The sequence below is a fragment of the Pleurodeles waltl genome, chromosome 7 (assembly GCF_031143425.1).
Source record: "Pleurodeles waltl isolate 20211129_DDA chromosome 7, aPleWal1.hap1.20221129, whole genome shotgun sequence".
Classification (NCBI taxonomy): domain Eukaryota; kingdom Metazoa; phylum Chordata; class Amphibia; order Caudata; family Salamandridae; genus Pleurodeles; species Pleurodeles waltl.
The window spans coordinates 681,133,693-681,158,507 of NC_090446.1; positions in this window are offsets into that span (position 1 = coordinate 681,133,693).

The following is a 24,815-nucleotide window of genomic DNA, read 5'->3' on the forward strand; positions in this document are numbered from 1 at the left end:
GCCAACCAAGCCAGCCAACACGTGTTTCGTCTCGGGACAATGTTTTCTTATATCCCAAACGACTTCTTCAGGGCTGAAAAGATTTATATAGGCAGGTTGAATAAAAATTCATTAATGAAACCAAAATGCTCCAACTTCAAATTACAGAAAAGTCTTCAAAGGTCCCAAAGAGAAAGGTATTAACAGGATCTAGTGAAATCAGAAAAAGCAACCTTAAACTAAAATGATGTATAAGATATGTGAAAAATCAAAACACCAACGGGGCATCCCCCACCTCAAAACAACCAAAATAACCCTAGAAAGGTTTTTTTTTTTGTTAACGTCATGCATTGATATAACACCGTGATAAACATCACCCAATTTCCTCCTCCGAGGAATAAGTGAGAACCCTTTTGTGTCTAAATTGCACCTATGTATTGCATGCCATCCATAAAAAGTATATAAAATTAGCCAATCTTCCCATCAATTAATGGTGCATTCATCAAACGCATCAAACGCATTAGCTGCATATATCTTAGTAAATATCTACTCACCACTCGTCTTTATTTGTTTGTCTCTATTATTTAAAACAACAACAAACAAGTCCCAGTAAAATAACTTATGTTACAATCAAAGTCCTGTTTTCTTCAAATGAAAGTAATTACACAAAAAATACCTTCGTTAAGTCCTCCAATCAAAAAAGATTTCCATCACAGTTTATACACGGAATATTCCAATGTCACTCTAAAATGTAAAATATATTAGCCGTTAGTTATCATCCAAAATGCCAGTAGTCGCTATAATAAACTGCCCTGGCTTAATTGCTCACCTGACTAGTGCAAGCAAATAGTTTGAATCAGTAATCAATAATGCAGGACGCCAATGTGCCGAGTACACACAATGTGTCATTCCAATAGACCCGAGCGTATCTATATAAAAAAGTTATGTCATTAATACTCCTCTAAAGTCAAAAATCTAACAGATGCATACATTACAACCATGTGTTTACCTGAGTACCACCGACAAGATCCAAACCGACTTAAACAGTGAACTGACGCCGTGTTGCGAGTACGCACAGTGCGTCTTGTTAACCCGGAAGTTAAATACACTTCCGAGTTGGATTCCAATCTTCCACCGTAAAAACAAACAACGGACTACCGGTAATGTTCGTTGTATTCAATTACCAACACTTCCTGCGCCCGCTGTGCCGAGCAGAACTGCATAGACCTTTCTCTATTTCCATAGTAACTTCGGATAGTTTTGAAATTTACGATGTGGCTTGTAAACGGGTACTGGTTCTCACTGTTATGTAATTCGGTTCCTCAATTTATCTCCCAATACATCAGACCCAATTAAAGCCAAAAATGCAGCATCTTCAATCAGTTATCCTTATTCACCGAATATCTCAGTTCATATCACTGTCTTACAATATGCCGAAATAGAAGTGCCATCAGTCCAGCAACAGTTCTTTATTCAATCAGTCTAAGTAATGAAAATAATTTTTTCTTTTCTTATTAATCAATATGGTAAACTGAAGATGTACTTTTGTTCCAGAACTTGATTTGTTGGAGAATTTTGGTTGTTATAGTCATTACAATATACAGTGTATTAAACATATTACACAGACATATCATTACAGTCTTTAATTCATTTCCCTAAGAAAAATTCCAGTTCTCTGTCAGAGTTGAGGCCACACTCAACAGTTCTAAGTCTCATAATCCATAATGCTTCTTTTTTCCGCAGGGCCAGTTCCCTATTGCCTCCCCATGGGTCTCTGAGAATATTAAAAAAAAAATTCAAAAAAACAATTCAAAACATTTCTGCATCGTCTGTGAGTCACACTCCATAATATGTGAAACAATCGGATATCTAGTGTCAAGATTCTTCAGAGCCCGAACGTGTTCACCTATTCTCATTTTGAGTGCACGTATTGTGCTGCCTACATAAATCTTAGAACATTTACATCGTATTATATATACCACAAAGGTGGTATTACAGTTTATCAATGACTTGATCGTGTAGTGTTTGTCACCCTGTACATATTCTTTAGTATTGTGGCAAGCCCAACGGCACACCCCACAACCACCGCATTTATAGAAGCCCGATGTTCTAATAGATAGCCATGTCCTATCCACTCCAGTGGTGGTGAAACTAGGACTCAAAAGATTTCGTAAATTCCTACCTTTTCTATATGTCGTTAAGACTCTCTCAGGTATAAAGTCCTTGAATGAGGCATCATGTGAAAGAATCCCCCAATGTTTAGACATAAATTTTATCATTAACAAGGAGGCATCATTGTAGTCTGTAATAAATCTTATTTTATTGTCGTGTTCCATCCTTTTGATAGGGCCCTTGTTTTTCAAAGTTTCCCTTCTGTCAAGCTTTTTAGCTCTGATCTGAGCTTTTCTTACCACTTTTTTAGAGTATCCTCGCGCCAGAAATCTCATACTCATATCATCCACCTGACTTAGGAATTCCTCATTCATGCTACAATTGCGTCGGGCCCTTACTAGTTCAGCATAAGGGATTGACACTTTTTGATGTTTGGGGTGAGCACTCTCAGCATGAAGTACAGAGTTACAGGAAGTCGTTTTGCGAAAAAGTCTGCTCTGGATCTTACCATCTGCAATATATATCTCTACGTCCAAGAATTCAATACTAACTGCACTAAAACGATATGTAAATTGTACATTCATAGCATTGGAGTTTAGAAAGGTACAAAATTCAATTAATTTCTGTTGACCACCAGTCCAAATTAAAAAACAATCATCAATATACCGTCCCCAGAATAATATGTAAGTTTGCCACTGGGTAGACAAGGGGCCCCAAACCCACTTGTGCTCAAACCACCCCATAAAAAGATTTGCATATGAGGGGGAGAATTTGGAGCCCTTTGCCACACCTTGTTTTTGTCGGTACCAGTCTTTGTTAAATAAAAAAACATTGTTTGTTAAAATTACATTAATCATGTCCATTACCATCATTGTGTGTTCCCATAAACTTGCTGATCTTTTGTTAAGAAAAAACTGAACAGCCTCTTGTCCCAGTTCGTGATTGATACAAGTATACAAGGCCACTACGTCCAGTGTGACTAGTAGCATATTGCTGTCCCATTCCAAGTCATTTAAAATGCTCAAGATGTGTGTAGTGGCTTTGATAAAGGACGGAAGGTTGCACACCAATGGTTTAAAAAAACAGTCAACAAATTCAGAGAGCCTCTCAGTAGGTCCTGATATCCCTGATACAATAGGTCTACCCGGGGGAAGGAAGTCAAACATACAGTCCTACATGTTCATTAGTTAACAGGGATGCTCAAGTCTGTGGGTAAGACTTCGGCATCACTGGTCTGTGTGAATCAGGGTATGACTTGCTGACTAAATCATGAAAATGGCCACCTCTAAATTAATTATTGGCATACATGTAGCAACAAATCACCCTGTTCACCTGCCCATGCCTAAAGGGCTGCACTTAACTCCCAATATTTGACTCTCCGCCACAGAATGTCCAACTCAAACATGGAACAAAATGTCAATCTCCAGTCAAGTCACATATCAGATCATGTGTCAGCACATCATACCTTGCAATGAGTCCAACACACAGGAGTCAATCACGCAACAGCTGCAAACACAACACAGGACAAACATATCAACACTTACTGGATACGTCTGGGTCCGCAAAACAAGGCACTTCACTGATTGTATATGGGGCGGGTCCACCTGTAAAACATGGAAGGGTGAAATGTGCTCAATGTCTGCTCCCTGTACAAAACCTGGATTAGCAAGTTACTGTGTGTGACATTTTATATGATAGAGCAGCACATCAGGCATGTGGACATCCCAACAGACATACTACTGCAAACATGCATTGACACTGTCACTCCAGTGAGTGATAGATACACATGTGCACACATGCACTGGCCCTAACAATCATGTGGTGCCAAACATGATTACCCAATTTTGTGCTGAATTATTTCTAGAGGGTACTCCATTTCATCATTTGTTATTATGAGAGACATGCAAAGCCACATTCCTGGTGCACTACAATACCAGTGACACAGGTATTGGGGCTTGTGCATCAAGGGACAATGAGTTACTGCGTGATGCTCACGTGGGTTGAGTTTTGTTCTGGAATTATTGTGCTTTCAATGGTCCATTATATGTGTGCCTGTTTTGTATGTAGGTTTCATATGCCACATTGGCAGTGTACCCAGAGCCGTATATTTCTCCTATGACACCATGATGGCAGGGATCCTGTGTGTTACTTGATGACAATGTTACGCTAAACATGGATTGGCCATTTATCGAAATCAAAACAATAAAAACATATATGCTGACAGTGTCTAATTTGATCATCCATGACAAAATGCATGGGGACAGGTGTAGTCATTGCACCTGAAATGTGTTCCTCTGGGCCCTGTGTACCTATGTCGGGTATTGTCGATCACAGTTTACCACATTCATTAGCTTACATTTGCCAAGTTGGGTGATCTGTGGTTATACAACCGAACTGACACTGTCCGCTAATTGAAACATGGTTTAGCAAATGTTCTACTTCTGCAATCTTGATGATGTAGGTCTCTATTTGTAAGCACCTTGGGAATTGCGGCACTCACAGGAATGCTGGCCTGCTGATCTTAGCATACCACCATGTCTGTGATAACCTTCATACTGAGAAGTTAACAATTGTACATATGCTGCACTAGAGCATCAGGGGTGTACCAAACGTAAACTAGCAAACTATTTCTTCACTTTAAAAGTATGATGGAAGCAGTCAGTGTTCCCTTGCACAACATCATGCAAATAAATAATGTCTGACCATGCATTCACAAAGTTCAGGGATCCCATGATGACCCATTAACTTTATAAAATTGTTTGGCTATAAAGTGACACAGATGGCAAATGCACCTTTTCTGTACCAGCAATTGTGTCCAAGGCAAAAATGTTGTTGGGCCATGCTACTCAATGATAGGATTTCTACGCCTACTCAGAAAAGCCACAAAAGGAACCTGTGTACAGCTACTGCAATCTGGTAGAATCCGGGCACAATTAAGTTTGGCAATGTGAAAGATTACCTGTCCAGACGTAAACACACAGGAACAATGGACTTAGAGCCAGATGTTATATTATAAAGTCCACCGGACACAGTACTTATCTTCCAGTTCCAGACTTTATTTTCATCTCCACTGTTCAGCCCTTCTTACAGTTTTCTCATCACTCTTCCCTCACAGCTCCTCTCCTTCTCCCAGCTCCAATCCTCACCTCATCCCAACCTCCAGTTTCCAACAGTCCGAGTGTTCCATGTTCCAGCTTCCCACGGGGAAGAGGAACATACCATTCTTGGGTCTGTATTATATCTAATACATTCTACAACTGTTATAACTGTGACTATCCAACATTATAACACTTAATATTAGATAACTACTACAAGTAACTATTATACAAAACTACCTTATTTACAACATGTTATTTTTAGTTATGTGTAGCATTTGCTTCATTTGGTTACGCTACAGCTACGGAAAGTAGCACAAAAAAAATAGATATTATCAAGTGTACATTACATTGGCATCCATAATTAATTAAAATGCTGCACAAACCAAGTTGAAATATCAGCCTAAGATATTACCAGAGGTTAGGGAGGTCTTTGTATGTAGGGCCATGAATACTGTGCAGACATGTATTAAAAAAGTTGGGGACTACTTTGATTACTTGCATTAGCCTGTGAAATACATCTCATTCCTGGTACAGTCACAGACCCTGAATAATACTTTTGTTTGTGCCACATTACCATCATCTATTGACATCAAAGCAGCACTAATTAATGAGATAAAGTTGTCTTTTGTAAGTTTGTGCAGCTTTTGCATCAACAAATGACGGTAATGCGTAGCAAAAATAGTATACATCAGGGCAACAGTTTGTTCAACTTGCATTCCACATGTCCACAAACATTGCATGCAGCATGTCACAATTGAACTGTACACATTAGTCTAATTTGTACTCACCAACAGGGCCACCAATCACCACACCCAGGTGGTTCAGCAGGTCCTGCTCTCGGGCCACCAGGTCAGCCCAGCGATGTTTCAGTTGGTGGTCGTTGCGCTGGCTCTTGAACAGTCTTTTTAGGTGGAACAGCAACTTTGCTCACCTGAGCCTCCTAGCCTCTGTGTGATACCCCTGTATCACCTTGCCACCAGCCTCCAACATCGGGGGGAGGAAGTGGCACACCAGCCATATAAAAGCCCACAACTCCTCCTCACCCATTCCCCCAGACATGGCCTTCCCAACATCTCAAAATAATAAGTATAGGATAGGGTAAAGAGGGAAATACAGGGAAAGGAGGTATGGAAAGGAAACTTATAGAACCCACAAACAGCTCAACAATACCCCAACTAACAATACCCACTAACACACTCCCAACAGTACAAAGTCAAATCTAATCTCAAAAAATGACAAAAACACACTTACACAGACACTTACAAAAACAACAGATGATATTGGAAATAGCACACAGGAGACAAAAGCACAATATTGATAGACACAACTCTATACACAGCCACACAGTCTAGAAGAATCACAGACTGCAAAGTGAAAGTGAAAGTACACTCACTGTACCGTTTCTGTAAACAGGATATCCTATTACATCACTTCCTGTCTCAAAGTGGTGTGTTTTTATCATAATGCATGAAATTTTATGATGCTTATGGGCTTTGCGTCAATATTTTTTACGCATATGCTTAAAAATTCCCATGCATTCAAGGATCAATTTTTAATGGATAACCGATTTCATGGGGTGCAGTGTTGGAATTAACGCTAGGGACCAATCAACGTATTATGGGTGTGAGCATCATTTTTTAACGCATATGTGTCATATTTTGATGCATATGCATCTTTTTTAACGCTTTTGCGTCAAAATATCTGTCTATAACTGTGTTTGTGTCATTTTTCTTTTTTTAACATACATGAAGGCTATAACTATACAAAGATAGGATGTTATGACCTGCTGTGTCTGTTCTAGTGTTTGGGCACATGTGGCAGACCACACTACTGCGGACCATAATACTCATGTTGTTGTGCCAGATTAGCTCTCTTAACTGACGCAACAGCAACACAAACTTTTGGAATAAAGTTGGAATTCCCTAGTTTGAGCAGGTGTTGCATCAATAGAAGATAGCAAGGCTACGCAACAAAAAAAATGCACTCGTGGCCTGTGTGTTTATGTCTGTGAATTGTCAATTTCAATTGTTGCTGTGCCTCTGTGTGAATGTCACAAGACGTGTTTTGCATAATGTGCTTGTATGAATGTGTTGTAATTGTGGATAACCATCAGCTTCCATTCATTGAGATACATCAGTCATGATATGTGTTTGTTATATCTGTGTTGTCTTATGCTGTGTGAACTTCCTTGCCTTGACTTTGGGGACAAAACATCTTCCATGACAACTATACACAGGATAGATAGAGGATGGTTGATAATGGCAATGTCAGAAATGTAACCCATCACATGTAATGAAATGTTGGATACCACTTCATGGCAACTTGTGTGTATACTACCCATGAGTCAGGCAATTGAACATGCGAGGTAGGTACAGTGTTTGTGACACAGAGGCCCTCATTCTGACCCTGGCGGTCTTTGACCGCCAGGGCGGAGGACCGCGGGAGCACCGCCGACAAGCCGGCGGTGCTCCAATGGGGATTCCGACCGTGGCGGTAAAGCCGCGGTCGGACCGGCACCACTGGCGGGGTCCCGCCAGTGTACCGCGGCCCCATTGAATCCTCCGCGGCGGCGCAGCTTGCTGCACCGCCGCGGGGATTCTGACCCCCCCTACCGCCATCCAGATCCCGGCGGTCGGACCGCCGAGATCCGGATGGCGGTAGGGGGGGTCGCGGGGCCCCTGGGGGCCCCTGCAGTGCCCATGCCACTGGCATGGGCATTGCAGGGGCCCCCGTAAGAGGGCCCCTACATGTATTTCACTGTCTGCTGCGCAGACAGTGAAATACGCGACGGGTGCAACTGCACCCGTCGCACAGCTTCCACTCCGCCGGCTCGATTCCGAGCCGGCTTCATCGTGGAAGCCTCTTTCCCGCTGGGCTGGCTGGCGGTCTGAAGGAGACCGCCCGCCAGCCCAGCGGGAAAGTCAGAATTACCGCCGCGGTCTTTCGACCGCGGAACGGTAACCTGACGGCGGGACTTTGGCGGGCGGCCTCCGCCGCCCGCCAAGGTCAGAATGAGGGCCAGAGTCTCAAATCCAATAAATGACCTATGTTTCTCCTGTGGCGGACCAGCAGACTATGCTGCATGTGTGCACATATTTCCAGTGGTTCATTGCACAAGGGAGTCCAGTTCAAGTGTGTGGCCATGTGTACCCTGTGTCAGTATTGGCCTCCATGTTGACATAGTTACGTGCAGGTCAAGTCATGAGTCTGTGGTGCCATTCCCTCAATTAACAGAGTATCCTTCAAAGCAGATTTGACCTAAGGCCAAAGATCAACTAACGACACACATGGTGATATCCCAGCTATGGCACTGCAGAAATTTAATAAGGCTGACGACAGGGCAACCTTGGTGTGCTCAAAAACTTAATGGATGTGTAATAGGTAACATGTGTACACAGGGTGGTCTTGAAAATTCCCACTGCAGCAGGGAACATCAGTACCTCTGTGCTAATTAATCTCACAGCTAGTCACCACGCAAGCACCATCAAAAGGTGGCGGCAGAAGTGATTCTGTGTGTGGACTGTCAGGGCACAAACATGTTTTGTCTTCACATACACATTGGCAAGCCTTATTTGTTGTGCTGGAGGCACCATACCAAATCCATGCATACAGCCATAGCACACTGTCACTGTTTGGCAAACATAATTACAGGCAATACCAGACAAGAGATGGCGCCTGGATTAGGCCATTTGAATACATGTCCCAGAACTGATTATGATGAGTAACATGATTAAAATATACTTTCTATTTGAGGATTCATTGTAGACCTGCCACACACAATAACCCATGAGGCAAGAGAGGACATGGAAAGCAACTATGAGACAAATGTAGCCACAGGGAACCTCTATGTTTAATGCAAAGACAGGAACCAGTCAGGCTAACAGGATACAGGCTCTGTCAGGAACAAACATGAACAAGGCAAGTACACAGTGTGCAGACTCTGACTGGAACAAGCAGGAACAACACTGTGGAAACTAAAAACTGTTTGTGCTGTGCTCTGCAATGTTACACAATCCCCCAAGGGCTCTGGTACACTAGTGATTTGTATGCCAATGCACAACAAGGAAATTCTGAAAATGGCAGCTTCTAAGCAGTTCCAGGCAGCAGCAAGGGCAGGGCAGGTTCAAATAGCTGGTCTGCATGGTAGTGCTTACAGGTGTGTGCAGCTGCAGTCTCTCACAAGTCGTGGTGTTGAGAATCAAGTTCAAAGAACCAAGTGGCCCTTTCACATGGGAAGCAATGGACAGCTGATTACAGGTCTTACCGGCTACCAGACAGTGCATTATTTGACCTGAAGTCCATGCAGGCTGATGAACTATGACTATGGCATGTCATCCTGAGGTGGGAAGCACACAGGAGTCAGAATGGGAGTCTGGGTGTGTGTAGCTGAAGAATCTCAAGATACAGATAGTCCATTTACAGGGCCCCCTAGAGAAGTGTGGGGAGAGACTTAAAACAAGGCAGTAGCAGGACTTATTACCTGGGATGGACTGCACAGGGCATGTTTTGTGAGCAATGCTTGTCATACTTGGGCACTCCTGCTATCCATTTTCAGCTTAGATGGACTTCTTGTCACACATGCTCCTTGCAGAGATAGCTGATGTCACACTTACTGCTGTCAAGGGTCTGGCCATACATTCCTGTTACCAATGCAATAGCACATCCACTGCCTCATGTATGAGACACTTTTTTTCCTTATGATTGATGGTGTCTTAGTTGTGTGTCATGTGCTGCAATGGACCATGTTGGTATCATGGATGTGTCTCATAGCCGTGGTCCTCTGATATAGCCCTTCACATGTGAAATAGACAGGATATATGTCAGTTACACTGTGTGTGATGTTGAGTGTACATTCATACCCATCAAATGTGATTGGGCTTTTTCAAATTCTAATCTGTATTTCTGCAATGCTCTAAGAGGCTAAACTCCAATTACGATTCCTAGGGATCATGTGATGCATAAAAAATTACCCAGAGCATGATTGAGTGATGAAGTTAGGTGTTTAATGACATATGATAACAAAGTGGTGATGGTGACTATAGTTAGAAGACGTTTTGTACGATGTGTTATCTGCAACGCAATCCTGCAGGAGTGTTTGGATGTTCCCCCTCATTTTCACGGACAGCATCCTCCTCTTCCTCCACTTAAGGCATTTGTGGGTCTGGTTCACAGAGGGGAAGGCTCCTCCAAACACAAATGTTGTGCAGGATGGCACAGGTCAAAATGATCTTGCAGACCATTTCAGGTGAATATAGGAGGCTGCCTCCGGTGATGTCCAGGCACCTGAATCTGGACTTAAGGATGTCTGAAGTCTTCTCAACTATGGTGCGTGTCCTACAATGTTCCTCATTATAGGCACGCTCTGCTGCTGTGCTTGGGTTGGCATATGGGGTCATGATCCATGGCTGGATCCCATAACCCTGATCAGCTGAAAGAGAAAATGAGGGTAAATATTTGGTTGTTGGTTGCACCTTGATTTTCAATTCGCATGGCGGTTGTTATCTTGTGTCGTCTGTCACTCATCTGTGTTTGTGGTATTGTGTGGAATCCTAGGCTTCTAAGATGTTCTTTCTGCATTGGGTTGTTTAACTATCAAAACTGGTGTTTGGCTGTTTGACCTGATGTCAGCGGTATATTTCTAAACTTGCAATTCAGTGTGTATCTCCCATGCATTATGTCATGTGAAAGAAGTGTCCATGGGCCTTCACTGGAGGTGACATGATACTTCCACACACACAATTGATTCCACTGTGGTGGTACCACAGTTGCACTATATGGGCTGAACATCCCATCAAATTCGACACATGTAATTTCATGTGAAATGCAACAATGAGGCCCTGTGATTTGGCTAGGTGACAATGTACAACACATCTCCATATGTTGGCAGCACTGAAGTGTTCACAATTGGCAATGAACAATTATCCCATGTGTGACAAGTTCTATGCAAACCTATTTTTGTGCCCTCACCAAGTTGCCTCATGTGCAAACAAGTACCTACACTACTGAATTTGCTCCAGGTAAGCTGGCTAACTTGGTTGTGGGGGTGACGGTTTTAGTGTCAGAAGGTCCATGTGCCTGTACATCTGTTATGTACATGGGGAATTGTCTCAATCCGTATGTGTAGCAGTGTGCACTTTGCATTAGTGCCACATCCGCTTCCTTATTGCTGGCTGGCAATGTCACCCCAGGAGTGATGTGAGATGTTGGTACTGCCTCAATGATTCCACGTCACCTTCATTAGAGTCAGCATCATCATGCTATGTGTGTCATGGTGTTTGACCTGCAGCAAAACACATTACACACCCCTTACACAGTACGTATTGCTTGGAAGGGTGTGTGATTGAATGTTATTGATGTAATATTGAAGAATCATCTTCCAAGTTGTACTACCAGTTAAGGCCATGTCATTGTCAGTGTGTGATTTTAAATTGGTCCCTTGTGGCTCTGGAGTGGCATCTGTTGTTATTTGCATCTGTCATTTGTCCATAGGTGTGTATCCCATTGGGTCAGGATATCAAACATGACTACCAGTGTCATAACCTTAGTGTCTTCCTGGCCACTTGTCAATGTAGTGGTGTATGTGTTGTGTGTCCTACAGGGATGCTGTGCTGTGTGTATATAACTAGGTTTCTGTACTTACCAACAAGTAGGCCAGTAAGTGCTGATTGATGGTGCAGTGGCCGAAGATGAATGAATCATGTACACTCCCAGGATACTTTGCCACGATGTTGGTGATCAATCCCCGGTGATCCTCAATGGCCTGCACATTGATGGAGTATGTGTGCTTCCTGTTGCGGTATAGATGCTCCGTTGCAGCAGGTGGCACAATCCGCACATGTGTGCAGTCAATGGCACCAAGCACGTGCGGGAAAAGATTGATTTGATAGAAGCTATGTTTGGTCTCCTGTTGCTTCTGCTGTGTGTTGGGGAAGCTGATGTGGCGGGGTGCTGATGGCATCAAGTACCTTGGGAAGGAAAGCAGAGAATGAGGGCCGTGAGATCCCGGCAACCAGGGCACCAGTGCTTTGAAAAGAGCCACTTGCCAACATGAGCAGGACAGCTAGTAGCTTGGTCTCTGGTGGAATGATGTGGGGTGTCTGCAAGCTGGGTGCCAAATGTGGCTCAATGTGGCGCAGCAGCTGCTGTATGGCTTGCCAGTTTAGTCTGTACCTCTGGACGATGGCATGTTCCCTGAGGCCCTGAAGGGTTGTCCTGGTCCTTAATATCCTCTCCTGCCTGCTGCGTTGCCTTTGGGGTCCATGTTGGTGTGGTGGAAGATGCTGCTGTTGCTCCTGTGCTCTGCGTCTTCGTGCATGCTGGATGAATAGCACCTCCATGTCTTCCTTTTTTAGCTCTGATGTTGCTTCTGTGAGTTTTCCTTAAGTACTAGTGTGTTTGCCACATTTTAACGCCTGCCCTGTCCCAGGGGTAAAATGTTGGTACAAATCAGGATTTGCGCAATTTTCCGGCTCCGCCTCTCAGCCGTTTGTCATTTTTGCGCCATTGTATAAATATGCTGCCCGGGTGTTTAAGTAATTTTTTAGATGGGAATGCCTACCTTGCATCTCATTGACGCAAGGCGGTTTCACGCATCCAGAAAATGAAGCACACTGGGATATTTGTACGTTAGACGGGTCTAACGTCAAAGTATAAATATGGAGTTAGCTTTGCGCCTAATTTGCGTCAAAATATATATAGGAAACTTCATAGTCATGTAAAATGCTCCTCCGATTGAGTTTGCGCTTTATGAAACTTCAAGCCCTCATTTAAAGCGGTCCTCCGATCGACTTTGTGCTATATGAACCTTTTTTTTTAAAGTCTTAAATTGTTTTTAAAAACCTCCAGCTTGCAGCCTTTGTGCGCAAACACCACAAAGAACTACAGGCATGCTTGAAACAAGGAAGAGGAAGAAACAACATAAGATATAGGGCCGATTGTGCAATAATCCATGTAACAGGGTCAGTCTTCAAGGTGGTAACAAAACAGCCTCAAGGCGGCACAAATGTAAAGCATTCACCTATGAAATCAAGGGAATTTTGAAAGGCAGGCCAAGGAACGAATGAAAGTGATGGATGTGAGATGGGCATGGTTAAAGCCTACAGATGTAGATTACAACATGTTGAGAGACAGAGCTTGCGCACTGCCTACCCTCGACCTAAAAAGGCAGGGTCCCAAAGTTCATGTTATTGGCTAATGACTGCCTTTATGAACTTTAAAGGCAGCCATGTTTTTTTAAGTACACTTTGACTGTGTTCTGGGTCAAGCCCTTAGATATAGGTAAGCATTATATTTTATATTTTTTCTGCACCTATTACCACTTTAACAAAAGTGGTGATAGGTCAGAAAATTAATTAAAATTTCTATATATTTAAAAAAATCTATGGAGTACAGGTGTACTATCTACAAACTACTGTGGTACATAAACCAAAAAGAACAAAAAAGTCCATATGTTTAAAAAATTAAAAATCACTGTATTACTCTATATTTTACAAATATAGGCCCTCATGACAACATTGGGGGTAACAGCCGCTTACCGCCGTGCAGAAGACCGCCAACACACCGCCGCGCCCACGGAAATCCGCCACAGCCATTATGACCCACAGCACGGAATCCACCAAAATTCAGACACCCACACAAGTCTGCCACACCAAAGGTCAGTGATAAACTGGCGAAAACAAATCCTCCACCGTCATGCCAACAGAAATACGCCCACACTATCACGACACACAAATCCACGCAGCGGTCTTTCAACTGCGGTATTCCATTGGCGGTACACACCTCTGCGCTCAATATACACACACACATATACAAAACAGAGCTACATTGGACAATTCCAAATGCACACACCTGATACACATACACACACCACTCCCACACACCCAATACAAAATAAAACACACACCCACAACACCCACAAACCCCTACAACAAAAATATCGAAAGAAGGCCAGAGAGAGACACTACAAACTACTACCAAGCATCGACAGGCCCACCAGAACATCACCTACATAACACATAACTTCCACGCACCTTACACAACACACAACTACATATCAGCACACTTATCACCATACACACCACCCCACGCATCACCCACACCACCCCATGCCACGGCAAAGACACCCCAGGTTCTCGGAGGAGGAGCTTAGGGTCATGGTGGAGGAAATCGTCCGGGTAGAGCCACAGCTATTCGGAGCACAGGTGCAGCACACCTCCATAGCTAGGAAGATGGAGCTATGGCAAAGAATAGTGGACAGGGTCAACGCAGTTGGACAGCACCCAAGAAATCAGGATGACATCAGGAAGAGGTGAAACGACCTACGGGGGAAGGTGCGTTCCGTAGTTTCAAGACACCACCTTGTGGTTCAGCGGACTGGCGGCGGACACCCACCTCCTCCCCCACAACTAACAACATGGGAGGAGCAGGTCTTGGCGATTCTGCATCCTGAGGGCCTCGCAGGAGTAGATGGAGGAATGGACTCTGGTAAGTCAAATCTTAACTATTATATCCCCACCCTACCTGCATGCCATCACATACCCCCACCCTCACCCTCACCCCCATCACTCCAACTCCTCACAAATGTCCCAATTTCACAAACCACCCATTCCAACAGCAAGCCCTGCATGCAACACCAAAGCATGGACACCCATCACCAAAGCATGCCCACTGCAAATACCCATGCACCCCCCTAAACCATCATCACACAAGGTCCCACACAGGAATGCAAGCACTGCGGTACATGGTCACCCACCCATTGCACATCATGGCACACACAGATGTAATAAACATCCTTTTATACCCCTGCAGGACCCCTACTCAACGTCACCAAACTGGAGGGTCCACACATGTCCACACCACCAACAGAAGAGGCCCACAGTGATGACAGCAGCTCTGTCCAACTGGATCTAGATGACCAGCCCGGGACAGTCCTCGGGACAGTCGGTTCCCATCACATAGTCACAGGCCACTACAGAGCTTCCACCCTCTGGAAACACCAGCACCGCACCCACCCAGTGGGCCCAAACCTCTGTCCCCGGGACACGTCAAGCAGCAGTGTGTCCGCCACTACAGGGAACCCAGGCTAACCCACCACCCCAACAACAACAGGGACCTGGGGGCAGTGGTAGTGGGCACACGCTCCAGGGGACGGAGGCCCAGGAACACAGGGGAACTGGGAGGGCTGCTGTGCGATAGGGGGAGGACAGGCCAAGGGAACCCACTCTCCACGAGGCCCTCTCCTCCATCATGGGAGCCTACCACCACTCCCAGGAGACGATGGCAACAGTACTGGCCAAGTTTCAGGAGACCCAGCGCCTGCAGGAGGAACAGTATTTGGGCTTCAGGGAGGAACTCAGAACCATCAATTTCACCCTGGGCACCATCGTAGGGGTGCTGAAGGAAGTATTCAACACCAGGAGGGACACTGTGGCACAACAAGGGGCCCCTGACACTAGCATGGACGATGAACTGGCCACCACCTCCACCGGCGCTAGTGCTCAGGACACTCCACCACAAGACCACCACACCAGCACACCACCCCCTGCAGAGGGAGAACCACCCCGCAAACGGTCCCTGAGATCCAGGACAAAGACAGAGAACGATGCCAAGACCCCCGCCAAGAAATGAGACCACCCTGAATGTCATCTTTCTATCCCACTTTGTCACCGTGTCCATCCTCAAACTGCCCCAGCTCCACTTCCTATGCCCATTTGGGCAATGCACCTGTGAGACTAATAGACGGACTCTGCCATGGACATTCCTCCACCATCACCCCTGACCACTTTACAACCCCCCCAATATTTAGCACTTAAATGAACACCCTTGAAGCACAACACAAACTGGAGTCAGTCTGTGGTTTCGAAATAGTGTATTAGCAATTACAGTGACAAAATGCTCTTACAATTGTAATGTCAACATACTTATGTCACACAGCTCTAGTCCATGAGGAAACAAAGCAGATGTCACACAGTGGGACCCACATCTGTGAAATCGTAAGGGAAAGTGACAACTCAGTGACCATACACTGGGTGAAAACAACAGACAGTAGAGAGGTAGTAGTGTTAAAATACATGTAGTAGGCAGGTCTGTACCCTTATCTGTTTCTCAATGGAAATATTGCAGGATCACCGAGTTCCTGTTGTATATGTCCTCTTCTTCTGCTTCCTCGTCTTCACTGTCCACAGGCTCCACAGCTGCAACAACACCGCCATCTGGACCATCCTCCTGCAGAAAAGGCACCTGTCGTCGCAAAGCTAAGTTGTGAAGCATACAGCAGGCCACGATGATCTGGCACACCTTCTTTGGTGAGTAGAATAGGGATCCACCTGTCATATGGAGGCACATGAACCTGGCCTTCTGGAGGCCGAAGGTCTGTTTGATAATCCGCAGAGTTCGCCCATGGGCCTCATTGTAGCGTTCCTCTGCCCTTGTCCTGGGATTCCTCACTGGGGTCAGTAGCCATGACAGGGTGGGGTAACCAGAGTCACCTGCAAATGGCGAGGGACAACCGTTAGACACACACTAACCTGTAGGGATATCCCCAGACCCAGACAACCATTCCCACTGTCTTGCTTCCAGGTGCTCACCTAATAGCCACACACGGTGCCTCTGGAGTTGCCCCATCACATAAGGGATGCTGCTATTCCGCAGGATGTATGCGCCATGCACTGAGCCAGGGAACTTGGCATTCACATGGGAGATGTACTGGTTTGCCAAACACACCATCTGCACATTCATGGAATGATATCTCTTCCGGTTTCTGTACACCTGTTCACTCATGCGGGGGGACCAAAGCCACATGTGTCTCATCAATGGCACCTATAATGTTGGGGATATGTCCCAGGGCATAGAAGTCACCTTTCACTGTAGGCAAATCCTCCACCTGAGGGAAAACGATGTAGCTCCGCATGTGTTTCAGCAGGGCAGACAACACTCTGGACAACACATTGGAAAACATGGGCTGGGACATCCCTGATGCTGTGGCCACTGTTGTTTGAAATGACCCACTTGCAAGGAAATAGAGCACTGACAGCACCTGCACTTGAGGGGGGATTCCTGTGGGATGGCGGATAGCTGACATCAGGTCTGGCTCCAGCTGTGTACACAGTTCATGGATTGTGGTACGGTCAAACCTGTAGGTGATGATCACATGTCTTTCCTCCATTGTCGACAGGTCCACCAGCGGTCTGTACACCAGAGGATGCCGCCATCTCCTCACATGTCCCAGCGGACGGTGCCTATGAAGGACAAAAGGGAGCACAGAGTCAACCAACTCAGAGGTACGTACCCACAGCTTACACAGAACACGGATACTAATCCGAAAAGTGGCCTGTATGTGTGTTGAGTCTAGGCCTAGGTATGTGTGACGCAGTTAAAAATTAAGCTATGTGGGCCCCTGAAATGGCGGCTGCCTGACCTCTAAAGTGGGACAATGGGATGTGAGGTAACTGCGCTGGCTTTGTACACCGTTGCGGCAGGCAGTCAAAGACCGAGGCGCAATGCTGCATTGGTTAACATTGGCCCCTATGGGTCCCAGGTGCCAATGACGATTTACGCCGGCGGTGACGGTACGCACCGCCGCGAACGTGACCACCATTTTCTATCTGTTCAATCACTCGATACCTGATCTTCGACAGGAGAGGACCTACACTGCAAGTGCTGCTGTGACCTCGGTCTGGAAGAGACAATGGCTCGAGTGTCTGGGGAAAGGGCCCCTGCCTTCACATCAGAGGAGTTGGAGAAACTCGTGGATGGGGTCCTCCCCCAGTACACGCTACTCTAAAAACAGGTAAGTACACTGGGAGCATGCTGTATGGGCTCTGCCTGAGTGGGGTGGATGAAAGATGGGAGGGGGTGATTGATGCGTGCATGAAACGACAATGAATGCATGTGCCACATGGCAAGGGTAGGGATGGGGGCCAATGACTGTAATGGTGCCGTTGGTAATAAAGTTTCTCTTCCCCCTGTACAATTAATGTAGGTCAGCGCCCACCAGAAAAAATATATTTGGAGTGCCATCGCCAAGGATGTCTGGACCCTGGGGGTCTACCACAGATGGAGCACCCACTGCCGGAAAAGATGGGAGGACGTTCGCCACTGGAGCAAGAAGATGGTGGAGGCTCAGCTGGGGATGGCCTCCCAACGTGGTAGGAGTGCCCGTCGCACCATGACCCCCCTGATCTTCAGGATCCTGGCGGAGTTGGATGGGCACTTGAGGGCATCACAGCAGCCACAAGGGGGTGGGTACACTCTCATCCTGCTGATTGTGCGCGCAGTGGCGGTGTCTGGGTGGGGGAGGTGGGGTGTGGGTTTCCCTAGGCCAGGGCGAGTTTAGTAGGCAAGGTCCCTCCGTAAGGCAGGCCATGTGGCATCCCACCCCACCACTGTAGAGTGCCAAGTACACCTAGTCATGCCCCTGTGTCATACATGTGTGCAGATGTTGTCCATAGCCTTGTAGGCCATTTCCCAGGGATTGAACAGTGGAGCCCAAGAGCGCAGCGTACAGCAGGGGGCTTCTGTGTCTGACGTCTCCGCACACAGTAGCGGTAATGCATGCAATCATCATGTCTTTCTTCTGTCGCCCCACCCCCTTTTTGTGGTCTCCCTGTTCTTGTGTGCATTAGCATCATCAGGCGGAGGAGCAGTGGCACCGGAGCATGAGGGAGCTGCATCCCACATGGCCCTGGAGTCTGACACTACAGACTCGGAGTTCACCAGTGGGACGGAGGGCGAGGGGAGCTCCACGGCGGGGACAGGAGCTGACACCAGCGACAAAGACTCGTACTCTGATGGGAGCTCCCTTGTGGTGGCTGCAACATCTGTGACCCCCGCATCTACAGGTACAGCCGTCACCCCCCCTACCAGCACCGCCCTCCCAGCAGCCCCTCAGCCTTTGCCCCGTGCCCGCTCACCCAGGAGGGTGGGCATCACCTTCTCCCCATGCACCCTAGGCCCTGCCCCAGTCACCCCTGCTGCCCTCAGTGAGGAGGCCATTGACCTCCTCAGGTCCCTCACTGTTGGGAAGTCTACCATTTTGAATGCCATCCAGGGAGTTGCAACAAACAAATGCATTCCTGGAGGGCATTCATTCTGGTTTCGCTCGGCCCTTCAGTGAGCTTTTCAGACTCTGGCCTCAGCACTGATGGCAGCCATTGTCCCCGTTTCTAGCCTCCCCCTTCCAACTTCCTCCACCCAGACCCAATCCCCTGTACCCCAGCCTATCCCAAGCACACCTTCAGACCAGCATGCACACACGTCAACACACAAGGAAAGCTCAGGCAAACATAAGCACCACACATCCCACAGGCACTCACGCAAACATCACACACATGCAGACACACCAACATCCACTGCATCCACTGTGTCCCCCCTCCTCCTCGTCTCCCTCCTCCCTCCCAGTCTCGTCTACACTCACACCTGCATGCACTACATCTACAGCCACTACTGCCATCACCAGCACACACACCAGCACACACACCACCACACCCGCTCACGTGCAGTCACCACACCCACTACCATTCAGACGTCCCCTGTGGCTTCTCCCAGTGTGTCTGTGATGCCACCTCCAAAGATACACAAACGCAGGCACACACCCACCCAACAGCCATCCACCTCACGACAGCCTCCAGCGCATGCACCTTCACCCAAAGTCACCAAACGAACACCACCTACAACGATAACCTCTTCCTCCACTCCCAAACCCCCTCCAGCTACCCATCCCAGTGTCTCCAAAAAACTTTTCCTGTCCAACCTTGACCTCTTTCCCACACCACCCCCACCCCGTCCATCTCCGAGGGCCCGACTCTCCAGGTCCCAACCTAGCACCTCAGCCACAACATCTCCGGGACCAGTGGTGCCTTTAGTCACCGGAATCTGGAGTGCACCGGCCACCAGGGCAGCCAGTGTGGCACGGAACCACAGCACGGGCAGTCCCCCACCTGCATCAAAAGTTGGCCAGTGCCCGACGGGAGAGGGGGAAGACTCCAGCCACCAAAGCCGCTCCCAGGGGTCCCGGTGGGAGTGTGGAGTCAGCTGCGACACCTTCCAAGGTGAGGAAGGGCCACACGAAACCCGGCAAGTCTGGGAAGAGCAGCATGGCGGACAAGACCGCCATCATCCCCGCTGCCCAGGAGGCCAGCACCTGCCCTGCTGCCCAAGAGGCCACCGCCAGCACCTGCCCTGCTGCCCAGGAGGCCACCGCCATCATCCCCGCTGCCCAGGAGGCCACGGCCATCATCCCCGCTGCCCAGGACGCCACCGCCATCATCCCCGCTGCCCAGGAGGCCACCACCAGTAAAAGCCCCGCTGGGCTAGAGAGGACCACCAGCACAAGCCCCGCTGGGCTGGAGAGGACTGCCAGCACAATCCCCGCTGGGCTAGAGAGGACTGCCAGTACAAGCCCTGCTGGACTGGAGAGGACCGCCAGCACAAGCTCCACTGGGTGAGAGAGGACCGCCAGCGCTGGGCTAGAGAGGACCGCCAGCACAAGCCCCGCTGGGCTAGAGAGGACCGCCAGCACAAGCCCCGCTGGGCTAGAGAGGACTGCCACACAAGCCCCGCTGGGCTAGAGAGGACTGCCAGCACAAGCCCCGCTGGGCTAGAGAGGAGCGCCAGTAGCTGAGTCACTGAAAAGGAGCCCACCGCCTCAAGCACCGCTGAACAGGGCACCGCCGCTACAAGCACCGCTGAACAGGGCACCGCCGCCTCAAGCACCGCTGAACAGGGCACCGCAGCTACAAGCACCGCTGAACAGGGCACCGCCGCCTCAAGCACCGCTGAACAGGGCACCACCGCTACAAGCACTGCTGAACAGGGCACCGCCGCTACAAGCACCGCTGAACAGGGCACTGCCGCCTCAAGCACCGCTGAACAGGGCACCGCCGCCTCAAGCACCACTGAACAGGGCACCGCCGCTTCAAGCACCGCTGAACAGGGCACCGCTGAACAGGGCACCGCCGCTACACGCACCGCTGGCCCATGAGTAGCAAGGACACTGATGCTACTGAGTCCGTCACGAGCAGGATGAAGCACTCTGGGCACAGAGCCCCCTCCAGAACCAGTGGAGACTGCCATCCACTACCTCTGTCCTTAGCAGGATGAAGCACTCTGGGCACCATGCCCCCTCCAGAACCAGTAGAGACTGTCATCCACTACCTCTGCCCTTAGCAGGATGAAGCACTCTGGGCACCATGCCCCCTCCAGAACCAGTGGAGACTGTCATCCACTACCTCTATCCTTAGCAGGATGAAGTACTCTGGGCACCATGCCCCCTCCAGAACCAGTGGAGACTGTTATCCACTTGAGAGACTGTGGCTTTGCACTCCCCAGGATTGAACAGTGGGCAACCCACCCACTGTATAGACTTGAGAGACTGTGGCTTTGCACTACCCAGGATGGAACAGTGGGCAACCCACCCACTGTATAGACTTGAGAGACTGTGGCTTTGCACTCCCCAGGATGGAAAAGTGGGCAACCCACCCACTGTATAGACTTGAGAGACTGTGGCTTTGCTCTCCCCAGGATGGAACAGTGGGCATGTGGCCCTCTCATGGATTTGGCGTCGTGCACTCAACCAGCTGAGGTGCCCCCCCTTTCTCTCCCCCTGAGGTGCCTATTTTCTTGCTCTCTGATGCCCCTGCAGTGTTCTCTCCGTCATGGTCGGGGATCTTGTGTGGGCCTCGCCCATACCGTGTGGGCCCAATGTTCCACGGACTTCATTGGAGCACTACCTGGACTACTAAGCTTGGTGTATATTTTGCTTATGGTGTATATATATATTTTTGCGTACTTGATTTTACTATATTACAATGGTTACACTCATTTCCTTTTGTCTTTGCATTCTTCTGGGGGGTTTGGGGGGTGTGACTGTAATGTCTCATGCTGTACTTATTTGTGTGTTGTCATGGGTGAGGGTGGGGGTGGGGGTGTTGCGTGTTGCGTGTGTGTGTCCCTGTTTTTTCCCTCCCCTGAGTCATAGGTGCAGTACTCACCGTTGTCTTCGCCACCTGCGTTCGTGCTCCTGGTAGAGGAGCAAGAAGATAAGGGCTGGCAGGATGTGCAGCTCTGGTTCCATGGCGTCCGGATTCCTCGTGGGGTGTGTAGAGGTGAGCGTTTCCCCTTTGAGATCCTGCTTCCGCCGTGTTTTTGTCCGCGGTGAATCCGCCCTGGAAAAGGTGGCAGATTGGTAGGTTGTGATACTGTGGGCGGTACTTTGTCTTCCGCCTGTCTGTTGGCGGTGACCGCCTAGCTGTTTGTCTGTACCGCCGTGGAGGTCGGAGTGTTAAAGTGGCTGTCTTTTTTGGCGGTTTCCGCCGCGGTCGTAATTCCAATTGTTTTACCGCCGGCCTGTTGGCGGTCTTACCGCCGCTTTAACACCGTCCGCCAGGGTTATAATGACCACCATAGTGAACTAAAGTGTATTTTCAATTTTATACATACGTAACTCTTTCCAAAAAAAGGTCTACGGGGTACTGCAATAACACCTAAAATTTACCGCGCTCCACCTTAAACTGTTGTCAAAATATAAAGAAAGAAATAAAAACATTTCTCTACCTATAACCACTCTAACAAAGCTGTAATAGGTAGGGAACAACAATAAAACCTACTATTTACCTATATCTAGGGCGCTATTCACAACAAAGTAAAATAGTGCTAAAATAGTATGGCTTCACGTTGTATATTGAAAAGACAGCTATTAGCCAATCTCATAGTGGCTTCTCATCGGCATCTACCATAGTATACTGTGAAGTTACCGCTGTATACCATGGAAGAATATAACTAAAGGCCTTATTTAGATCTTGGCAGCAGAGAATAATCCATCACAAACGTGACTGATATCCTGTCTGCCATATTACTATTCCTTAATAGGCTATGGAGATCATAATACGGCAGATGGGATATCCGTCACATTTGTGACTGAGTAAATAGGCTGCCATAGGCATGCTATATCACGCCCTAAGTATTTTAACATGTATAACTTTATTACCACTTACACTATTTACACCTGCTACCAAAAAAGTGCCATTTACACCTCATAATCTATATTCTTGCCACATTACATTTATATACATTGACCCACTTTCACACTACATCTGTTTTAAGTCCACACTCCACTCTATGCCACTTCAATCTACACCACTTCATTCCATGCCACTCCACTTTATGCTAATACACTCTATGCCACTCTAATCTATGTCACTCTACCACGAACCACTTCACTCTACACTAGTTCACTGTACGCCACTTAAGACTATGCTACTCCACTATATGTCACCATGCTGTAGGCTATTCCACTCCATGCCACTCCACTCTATGACACTCCACTGTATGCCACTTCACTGTATGCTATTCCACCATATGCCACTGCACTCTACCACACTCCCTTACGCCCCTGCAATCTATACCACTCCACTTTGCGCTTTCCCACTGTATGCCACTGCACGCTATGCCACTTCAGTGTATACCACTGCATGGAACATCACTACACTCAGGGCCTTTCCAGGATACACAACTCCACTGCATGACACTCCACTATATGCCACTTAACTATAAGTTATTCCAGTCTATGCCACTAAGCTCTACACCACTCCAGTCTATAGAACTTTACTGTATGCTAATCCACTCTATGTTACTCCACTTTATGATATTCCACTATATAAGAGTCCAATCTATACCACTACACTGTACGTCTCTCCACTGTACGCTATTCTACTGTATGCCAGTGCACTCTACACTACTCCTCTCTATTCCAACATTATCATTACACTCTATCTTCCTCCACTGTATGGCCCTCCACTCTAAACCTCTCCACTCTAGGCTACTCTGCTTTACCCTATTACACCCTACATTTCTCTACACCATTCCACTCTTTGCCACTCCACTGTGAATTATTCCAGTGTACACCACTCCACAATGCTCTGCTGCATGCTATTCCAATCTACACCTCTTCAATGTATGCCATTCTACTCTATGTTACTGCACAGAACTCCCACTCCACTCTATACCACTCCACTTTATGCTATTCCACTTTAAGAAGCTACATTCTACACACCACTCAACACTACGCTATTCAACTCTATTTCACTCCACTTTACCCAACTCCAATGTATGCTACTCCACTCTGTGCCAGTTCACTGTATGCCACTCCACGGTATGCTACTCCACTCTTCACTACTCCACCGTATGCTATTGCAGTCTATGCCACTCCACTCTATGCCACTCAAGTGTACACCACTCCCCTGTAGGCCACTCCACTGTACGCTATTCCACTCTATGCTATTTCATGTTACTGTACTGTATGCTATTCTACTGTAAGCCACTCCAATCTACTGTGCACCACTCCACTCTACACCACTCCATTGCATGCTATTCCACTGTGCAGCAAGTTGGAGGCTAGCCCTCTATGTAGTGTACAAAATTAAGAACATTATGCAGAGGGTCCGTGCAACCACACGTTGGCTTCCAGAGGTAAAAATTAGACCACCTAATGTTCCAGTTTTTAAGGTAGCTGGTTGAGCAGTTAGGCTAATCCAGGAGATGTGCAAAGTATTTGCTGTACTCACAAATCCAATCATGCACCACACACAACCAATGAATAACTCAAGACTAGAATTTATATAACAATACTTC